At 39.6% G+C, this 10,848-nt stretch overlaps 1 pseudogene; it reads left to right on the plus strand.

The window, feature by feature from the left end:
* LOC124248185 (uncharacterized) overlaps positions 1–10,357 on the plus strand; it is a 124,397-nt pseudogene extending 114,040 nt beyond the window's left edge.
* The last annotated feature ends 491 nt before the right edge of the window (positions 10,358–10,848 follow it).

Raw genomic sequence — 10,848 nt, forward strand, 5'->3', positions numbered from 1 at the left:
TGGTTAAGAATCACTGACCCAGCAGCAATTTTATTTAGATAAACCAAAACAATCTTCTTTTCAGGTACTGGCTATACAGTAGTAACGTTGATTTAGTTTTTTCTCAAGCTACAAAATGATTCCATTTTCTTAATCCCACCTAAACCCTCTCCATCTACTTTCCCTGTAAGACTATTTTTGTTCTAGCTGAGAATTGAACCTACTCAACAGCAAGAGTATTCAAAGCTTGCAATGAGAATCCCTATGAAATTATTTCATGCATCGTCTATACTCAATTGTTTATTTATATAATACTCAGGAAAATTAATGATGGGGTTCAGAAATATACCAGACAATGTTCACAATAAGGACCTTGTGAGATTACCTCTTCCTTACTTTACAAGTTATATTGAGGCCTCTTTCAGAGCCTGCACACCTTCCCAGGCATAAAGCCACAGTTTGTGCAACATCAAACTGCACGTACTCCAGCACAACTTTGATGTAGGATCAAGTGATCCTGTTAATAGGACGCAAGATGTTTTTTCTATCTAGTTATAAAACCATATGGCAGTTTTGTACTTTTTTGATGGCATGTATAAATAACAGAGATGTCATCAAAAAGAAATTTGTTTTCTTTTAGGCAAAATGAGGCCATGAATTCAATATTGCTTATCCTCATCCTCCAGAAACAAGAGCATTAAGAAAATAATCAGTGAAGATATAAGATTTCTTTGGTGGTCTCTTAAAACCTTTCCTTCTAGAAATTACACTGATGTCTTTGTCTTTGATTGTGGCTCTTCCGTATCTAGAATCCATCAATGACTTTCCATAACCCTTCAAAAAGAAAAAAACAAATGACAATTCTACACCATGGTCTAGAAGACACTGTTGATTTGTTCAACCTACTTTTTGATCATATCTTTTACAACTCTCCTGTTTGATAACTCTTTAGCCAAGACAACCTTTCTGTTCCTCAGAACCTGTCAACCTCAGAACCTCTGCATCTGCTGTTCATTCTACCTGAAAAGATCCATCATCTTCTTAAGATTGGTTCTTCCTCATCCTCAGGTGTGTTGAACATTAAGACTTCCAACTGCCCCTCTGAGAAATTCTGATTCCTTGATATGAGGTGAGGCACAAAAATTTGCACTTTCATAAGAACTCGGGGCAATGCTAATGCAAACGGTTCACGGACACTCATTGAAGAGCCTAATTTCAAATTCTTAAATCATACAATTGCAGTTCCCATGAGCAGTAGAGGACACTCCCCTCACATTTATGGAAATAAGCCCTGGGGAAGACATTGTTCTGAGGACTCAGTTTTAGCTCAAAAAGAGTAGCAAACCCACGACAAATCCCACCTAATCAACATGTCATATTGTACCTTTTGTGACATCTATGTCTTCAATGAAAGATGCCTAACTTTTTTGTTGACCCATCTTTCATCTCTTCATACAAAAGCTAAGTTGTCATTTTCTGAAGTTTTCTCAAAACTATATTTGATGCATCTTTGGATTTAAGGAATGTAGGCCTTTTTACCATATTAATTGTTGGCCTACTCATCCACTCTTCACGTGTTACTATGATTATATGTCTTTCTTCAACAAAGCCTATTATATGCCTCCCAGGCCAAATCAGAAACTTTTCTATTTGTCTGCTCATAATACTTCATTCAGATCTCTATTAAAATTTTAGATTTCTACTAAAATTTAATTTAATTAAATTTTTAATTGAAATTAAAATGGTAGTGAGAACTTCAATGTAAGCTCTAACAGAGACCCTCCTGTCTTTCTTTACCTCCTTGCTCTCATCTATTAAATATTTCATCATAGCCCACAGCTCTACCTGACATTATAATATGCTTTATTCATTTGTTTGAAGTCATTCTCTCCGCATTATAATGTAAATTCCATGCAGGTAAGGACTTTTGTTTTCTGCTATATCCTCAGAATAGTGGCTAGAATATAGTATGGGCTCAACAAATATTAAATGAATAGATAAATATTTTTAGCACCTTGTTTTGTAGTTTTTCTGTTTATATGTATTTTTTTCTTTAGAAGAATTTTAGATTCTATTAGCACTGTAAGAATCTAGCATAATTCCTAGTGTGTAAAAGGTATGGAATAAATACCTACTGGATAATTAATTTTTTAAAATTTTGTATTTCATACCACAGTTAAGAGATCATTTCATGAGTTATGTTTTCATGAGTTATGTTTTTTTTGATAAAGGGTTGACTTTTCAACAGCACTGAGTTAGTTGAGATGAGGCAGTCTCAGAGAACATTTTGACGAATGTCTATCTCCAAAAATGTGACCAATGGGATGGCCTAGGGAGAAGCTAGGAGATTCTTTTTTCTCTCCTAGTAATTGAGCACAAAATAAACACCTGATTACAGGCAACATAGTGTCAAAAACAGGTCTTAAGATATTCACCTCAACTACAGAGGGCTTTTGTGTTCAAGGGAAAATTCTAAATTCAAGATTATCTTCAAACAAACAGACCAAGCTAAAGAAAACAAAATAAGGATTCTAAAAGAACGTCAAGGAAAAATAATTTAATATGTGGCTGATCTACCTTATAGTTAAAGCTTTGCCTATAATAGAAGTCCTTCAACTTTTGTTGGATCACATACTATTTGGAAGAGAAGAAAGCTCTTTTTCCCCTTTACATTTTCAAGCTTACCTATGTTAAGTCTTGCTGTACTAGAGACAATGACAGAGAAAGACGTGAGACGTGGACCCACTCCCACTTCAATCTAGGCTTCACTTCAAAAGCAAGAAAAAGGCAAGTACAGAGAATCCTTGGAGTCTGCCCTGCTTTTTCATCATGGCTGGTGTGGGTGATAAGAGAGGGATAACTTAAGTTTGAGGAGAAATCAGAAATTTGTAAATGCATGGAACTAGGAGGTAATATGAAGGATCGTTTTAATCTCCTCCCCTCCTTTGGTCTTCCTGTGTTGATAGAGATAGAGATATCAGCAAGCCACTTCCCATTCCCCAGTTCCCCAGGATGAAGTCCTAGCATAGATCTCCTCATGCTAGGACAAAGGCAGCTAGGTTCTCTGTAGGTAAGCACTGGCCCCTCTAAGTACACTTCTCTGTGAGGGCGTAGTTAACCCAGCGCCACTCTGTCATGGCTGCCATATCAATGTTTACGCCTCTTCTATTCTTTTCCCAGGTCAGAACTCTGCAACCCAAATCTATAAATGCATATTTCAAACTTGCACATCCACTTACTCATTGTAAGCGACTGTGCGGGCCTTAGTTACTTAACGGATGTCAACCCTGGGTTCCTGGTTTTTAAATTGCAGTTAATTCTAAGAATTTAATAAAAGAAATAAAAACGAATGCATCCGGCACATAACTGTCTTCTGTTTTTCCATCGATGCTTTTATTTCCCTTATTGTGAAAACCTCCATATTTACGTTTTTCATTTTTAGACACTTATGTTGTCATATATGCAAGTGAGGGTGAAAAAGTGTGTCTGTGACTTCAAACCTACCAAACTCCAAACCTTTCTTATTTTCTATAAACTTATATCACACACACACATATTTTTTACAAGTTCGGGCGAGTCCTGCTGCCAGTACTCTTTTCTTCACCTACTATCCCAGGTAGTGCAGCGGCACTTCTAGAAATGAATTCAGTCCGGCAGAATAAAGGCACATCCCAGTGCACCTTCTGAGTTCCCAAATACTCCCACTAAGTAAATTTTTCAATGGGTAAATTAAGATTGTCAAAGCTGTGAAAAGAAACTTGAGATTTACGATTGCCCATTTTGGTACATGTGAAATAATTTTTTACTGCTACTGTCATCAAAATCATGAAAGGTTTTGGAGTGTGTCTGGGATGGAAATTATTCTTACCCTGGGGATGAAGTACAGAGTGTACTTTATATAAAGTCTACGGCTTCAATTCTTATGCTCTGCTTTCTGCCAGAAAATGAGATAACTTGCCATTGAGAGGCTCATGGCTCATTTATTTATGTGGGAAATAAACTGGGTCCAATAAACAAGAAGATGACAACGTGTAATCTAAGCTTCAAGGAGAAGCTGAGAACCAATATACTAAAAGAAGTAACTATCAATGGTTAAAATTAAAGGTCATTTACACTCAATTCTAAGATTTTCCCCATTCTCTTTTCTTACATTTCAATTCTCTAGTGGCATGACAGACAATTTGTATCACACGTCCACCAATACACAAGGCCCTCTGGCCAGTATTCAATGCTAAATAGTGATGTAATATCTATCATGACTTCAATTTTATGATCTCACAGAATGAACACCTGTTTAATGAGGAAACTAGAAAACTAGCCTCTTGAATGTTTCATTTGCTTGTTTTTCTGCAACAGCTTGGTAGCTTAATGGAGCATGAAAATGAAGAAATTACAGAATTTCTTAAGTGCTCATCCATCTAATTAATATATGAAAAGAGTGATTCTTAAATAAGCTTTAAAAAATAACAAAGGACTGCAGCAAGACCTCTGGCTGAGTATAGTACCCCCACAATGTCAACACGTTGGCAAATTTCCTTTTGCAAACACTTCATAATTCACATGATCCTTGTTCAATAACTCTTGCCTAATGGATTTTTAACTCCAGAGATTTAAAAGGGAACATTTCTAGTTATAAATAGATCAATAAATAACAGATTTCTCTGTTTGGAAGGGAAGAAATTGTTCAGATTTGTTTAAAACAATAAGAGGATTAGCACAGAGTGTTTTGTAAACAGTTTTACAAAGGAAACAGAAAAGTTGGTACTCCTTCTGGCAAATTTTTAATGGTGCCTTGCTTGTAAGCTTTACTTTTTCACTAAATTAAGACTCTTCCTGGGTTTGCGGGTGACTCCACCTTGCGTAAGGTGTTACCAGCCATCCAGGGTTCTAGCACTTGCAGTGTGAGAAGATTCTTTCCTGTGATGGAAACAATGCCCCAGATGAATGAAAGCACCCTTTCCGGCATACCCTGGCCACCATTCCTCTGTTATGTTAAGGATCAATGGAATCTGACACACCATTTCTCAATCTCAGGAGAGTCATCTTGCCAAAGAGTTGAAATATATGAGGAACCGCTGTGTAGAATAAAAGAATGGAGAGGCTGTTTCGTCAATACTGAGTCTTAGGTGACAATTCCTGTTGGGCTCCTAAAAGCTGTTTCTCTCTGGTCTCTCTGGTCTTTTATTGAATGTGAATGTAGGTCACAGAAGCAATGCCATCTTCCATTCACACAGCTCAAAGTCAAAGTCCAATTCCTTGTTCGTCTTCCATATAGACAGGACAAATTGCTTGCTCTGAGTGGTGTAATTTCTTTGAAACACTATATTCTGTGAGGTAAAGCCCTCCTATTTTTCCTTCCTATTCATTCACCAAGGACTTCACTTCACTTTGGGCACCATCTGGTAACAGGTAGTATAAAGGAAAATGAACTAAGTAATAAAAATGGCTTACATTTATTGAGAACTTATTATGGGCCCAGCACATTCTAAGCTCTTTACATGTATTCACTCATTTAATATACCTACAAGATAGGTATATTATTACGCCAATTTTATAGATGAGAAAAGTCAGTCACAGAGGGGTTAGCCATTGGTGGAGCTGAGAGTTGAACCCTGATAATCTAACCTAGATTCTGCACTCTTTTCCATAGAATGGATGTTTGCTCTGATTCTAGGGGTTAAGAATCTGTGTTCTTGAAGGAGTAGGAAAATAAAAATTAAGATCACATGAGCATTTCTTGATCTGGCTGCTGGTTACAGGACTGTGTGGTTCGTAAGATTAAATAAGTTGTAAACTCAGGAGATGTTCACTTCTAGATATGACCTCCATGCATGTTATGGACTGAATGTTGTGTCCCCAAATTCATATGTTGACATCCTAACTCCAATGTGATGATATTACGAGGCGGGGCTTTGGGGACGTAATTAGGTCATGAGGGTGGAGCCATCATGAATGGGGTTAACGTCCTTATAAAAGGGACCCCAGAGAGCTCTCTCCTCCTCTTTCCATCAGGTGAAGATACAAGGTGAAGTTAACAGCCTGCAGCCTAGAAGAGGGTCCTCACTAGAACCCAACCATACAGGAACCTTATCTTGGACTTACAGTCTCCAGAAGGGGAGAAATAAATTTCTGTTGTTTGTAAACTACCCAGTCTAAGGTACTGTTATAGCACTTGAAATGACTAAGACAGTGTACAATTTAAAACTAAAAAGTAATCAGTTTTAAGATGAAGGATCTGAAAGCTGTAATCAAGGATGTCTATGCGTGTGTTCCTAATCAACGCTATCACTGTTGGTATTAGCCACCCTTGGAAGTCTATCTATTAGTACATATGTTTCGCTGTCAAATCCATGATGTCATTCATGCTAGGAGGAGGCACAAGTGAGTTTACATTAATTGTACTGAGAAGCTAAATCAAATTATGTGATTCAGGTTGAAAATTGGTGTGAATTCTCACTTCAATGTAGACCTGGCCATCTTTGAAGAGCTCTGTGCTCACTCTTCTCTGTAGACTAGATCTTACAGTGGGAACTGCAGTCACTGAACTGGGAAAACTAAATGCAATGGGAGTATTTGGATCCCAGAGTAGCAGGGACTGAGTGACAGCGCTCAACCTCCAAAGGTGAGTGGGAGTGGTTACCATGATCGACAATAGAGTCAAAGCACCAATCGGAATACTCTGACTCATGCAGACCCGTGGCTAGTTAATCATGGGGTTTGAAGAAGTGAAATAGATAGGAGGCCTACAAAAGTCTTACCGTATCTATATAAGCAGAAATATTTTAGGTCAAGTGAACAAACGTCTGCATCATAAAAAACAGAAAGTCACAGCTGCTCAATCAATTCCCAGACTGGAGCCACTTTACAGACCCAGAACCTCTTGAATGTAGGGGAAGCTGAGTGCCCTTGAGGAAGCATCCCAGTACACTGCCAAAATTTACACTGTTAATCTTTCTCCCAGACTTCCCCAAAGGGACCTTGGGCTTTTACTAAGGTAACTGAGCACTGGGGAGAGGGAAATAACAAGAATTTTCAGAGACTGCTGGACACTGGCTCTGAACTGACACTAATTCCAGGAGACCCAAAACATCACTGTGGTCCGCCAGTCAGACTACGGGCTTATGGAGGTCGGATGATCAATGGCGGTTCAGCTCAAGTTTGTCTCACAGTCAGCCCAGTAGGTCCCTGAACACATCCTGTGGTTATTTTCCCAGTTCTGGAATGCATAATGGGAATAGACACACTTAGCAGATGACAGAAACCCCACATTGGTTCCCTGACCTGTGGAATGAGGGCTAATATCATGGGAAAGATCAAGCAAAAACCACTAGAACTACTTCTATGTAGGAAAATAGCAAACCGAAAACAATACCACATTTCTGGAGGGATTACAGAGATGATTGCCACTATCAAGGACGTGAAAGATACAAGGATGGTGAGTCCCACCACAACCCTATTCAATTCACTTTTTGGCCTATGCAGAAGAGAGAGAGATCTTGGAGAATGACAATGAGTTGTCAGAAGCTTAAATAGGTAGTGACTACAATTGCAGCTGTTGTTCCAGATGTGTTTACATTGTTTGCACAAATTAACATATCCTCTGGTACCTGGTTTGTATCTATTAATCTGGCAAATGCCTTTTTCTCCATCCCTGTCAATAAGGACCACCAGAAGCAGTTTGCTTTCACTTGCCAAGGCCAGCCAAACACCTTCCCTATCCTACTGCAGGGTATATCTACTCTCCAGGCTTACGTCATAATTTAATTAAAAGTAATTTTGATTGCCTGTTCCTTCCACAAGATATCACTCTGATCCGTTATATTAATGACATTATGCTAAGACCTATTCAGCAAAACCTATCAACTATTCTAGACTTATTGGTAAGACATTTGCATGTCAGAAGGTGGGAAATAAATATGACACAAATTCAGAGGCCTCTACCTCAGTGAAATTTCTAGGGGTTGGTGGTGTAGGGCATGTTGAGATATGCCTTCTATGGTGAATGATAAGTTGTTGCATCTGGCCCCTCCTACAATAAGAAAGAGGCACAAGGCCTAGAGGGTCTCTTTGGTTTTTGGAGACAACTTATTCCTCACTTGGATGTGTTATTTCAGCTTATTTGCCAAGTGACCCAAAAAGCTGCTAGTTTTGAGCGGGGCCCAGAACAGGAGAACACTCTGCAACAGGCCCAGGCTACCAGGAAAGCGGGTAAACATATGATACAGCAGTCCAATGGTGCTTGGAATAGGGATGCTGTTTGGAGCCTTTGGCAGGCCCCTACAGATGAATCACAGCAAAGGCCGCTAGGCTGGTGGAGCAAAGCACTACCATCCTCTGTGGATTACTGCCCTCCTTTTGAGAATAGCTCTTGGCCTGCTACAGGGCCTTAATAGAGACTGAATGCTTGACCATGGGGCATCAAGTTACCTGTAACCTGGGCTACCTATTATGAACTGGGAGTTATGCGACTCCACCAAGCTGTAAGTTGTGTGTGCACAGCAGCACTCCATCATCAAACAGAGGTGGTGTATATAAAATGGTGGCAGAGCAGGCCCTTGAGGTGTGAGTAAGTTACAAGAAGAAGTAGCCCAAATACCCATGGTTCCCACTCTTGTTACACTGCCTTATCTCTCCCTGACTGCACTTACGCACTCATGGGGAGTTCCCTAAGATCCTTTGACACAAGAAGAGATTTGGGCCTGGTTTACAGATAATTCTGCTTGATATACGTGTACCACCAGAAAATAGGTATCTGAAGCATTGCAACCCCTCCTTGGGACATCCCTGAAGGACAGTTGTGAAGGGGAATCCTCCCAGTGGCCAGAACTATAGCAATGCACCTCACTATCCACTTTTCTTGGAAGGAGAAATGGTCAGGTCTGTGGTTATATACAAATTCATGGGTCGTGGCCGATGGTTTGGCTGCATGACCAGGGATTTGGAAGGAAGATGACTAGAAAATTGGTGACAAGAAAATTTGGGGAAGAGGTGTGTGGATAGATCTCTCAAAATGGGGGAAAAATTAAGATATTTGTGTCTCATGTGAATGTTCACCACAAGATGACCTCAATAGAGGAAGATTTTAATAATCAAATGGATAGAATGACTTGTTGTATGGATACCAGTCAGTCTCTTTTCCCAGATGCCTTTGTCACTGCCAATGTGTTTATGAACAAAGTGGTCATGGTGGCAGAGATGGAGGTGATGCATGGACTCAGCAACATAGACTTCCACTCACCAAAGCCGACCTGACTAGAACCACTGCTGAGTGCCCAATCTGCCAGCAGCAAAGACCAACACTGAGTCCAAAATATTGATAATACAACAGTATTTCTCAGGGTGTTCAGCCAGCTACCCAGTGTCAGGGTGATTACATTGGACCACTTCCGTAATAGAAGGATTTTGCTCTTAACGGAATAGACACTTACTCTGGATACAAATTTGCCTTCTCTACAAGCAGTGCTTCTGCCATACGTGGACTTACAGAATGCCTTATCCACCTTCATGGTATTCTACACAGCATTGCTTCTGATAAGGGAAATTTATAGTAAATAAAGTGTGGCAGTGGGCCTATGCTCATAGAATTTATAGGTACTATGTCTCCACCATTCTGAAATAGCTGGACTTTTATAGAATGGTGAAATGGCCCTTTGAAGACTCACTTACTGTGCCAGCTACGTGGAAATACCTTGCTGGGTTAGAGCAAGGTTCTTCAGAAGGCTATATACGTTCTGCATTAGCATCCAATGTATTGTGCCATTTCTCCAACAGAGGGGATTTATGGGTCCAAGAATCAAGGGATGGAGATGGGAGTGGCACTACTCACTATTATCCTCTAGTGACCCACTAGAAAAATTTTTGTTTCTTGTTGTCATAACCTTATTCTCTACTGGCCTGTAAGTCTTAGTTCCAGAGGGAGGAATGCTTCCATCAGGAGACACAACAGCGATCCCACTGAACTCAAAATTAAGACTGCCTCAAGGCCATTTTGGGTTTCTCATGCTTCTGAACCAACAGGCAAAGAGGGGAGTTTCTGTGCTGGCTGAGTTGATTGATTCTAACCTTCAAGGGGAGATTGGACCCCTTCTACATGATGGAGATAAGGAAGAGTAGGTCTGGAATACAGGAGATCCTTACTATGTCTGTTAGCATTAACATGCTGTATGATTAATGTCAGTGAAAAAGTACAACATCCAGTCCAGGCAGGACTACTAAGGGCCCAGATCCTTCAGAAATGAAAGTTGGGGTCTCTCCACCAGGTAAAGAACCAGCTGCAATGTTTTCAGGAAACAAAGGGAACACAGAATAGATGGTAGATGAAGGTAGTTAGAAAGAACAGCGGTGACCAAGTGACCAGTTACAGAAATGAGGTCTGTAATTGTGATGAGAATTTCTTATTTTCTTATGAATATGTTTGTGAGTATATAAATATATATCTTTGTTTTCTTTGTTCTCTGATTCCTTATCATGTGACATAAGATGTATTGACTTTATATCAGTATTTAAATATTGTTGATTTTACATCACAGTATTTAAGTCTTGGGATATCAAGGAGAAGAGTAAACATCACTCAAGAACTCTACCTCCTCTTTCGGAGTAGGAGTTAGTGTGCTTTTAGTTGTATGCAGGATAGTTGTATCACGTTGGGTGTGATTATGACCTTGTTATAGCCTATACTTGGAGATTAAATATCATTTAAGGAGATGTATATGAGTGTCCAGTTGACAAAGGGTGGACTTGTGATGGTTAATTTTGTTTGTCAAATTTACTGGGCAATGCGGTGCTGAGAGTTTGGTCAAACATTATTCTGGGCGTGCCTGTGAGGGTGTTTTGGGATAAGATTAACATTTGGATCTGTAGAGTGAATAA

Source organism: Equus quagga, chromosome 12 (genome assembly GCF_021613505.1).
Source record: "Equus quagga isolate Etosha38 chromosome 12, UCLA_HA_Equagga_1.0, whole genome shotgun sequence".
NCBI classification, from domain to species: domain Eukaryota; kingdom Metazoa; phylum Chordata; class Mammalia; order Perissodactyla; family Equidae; genus Equus; species Equus quagga.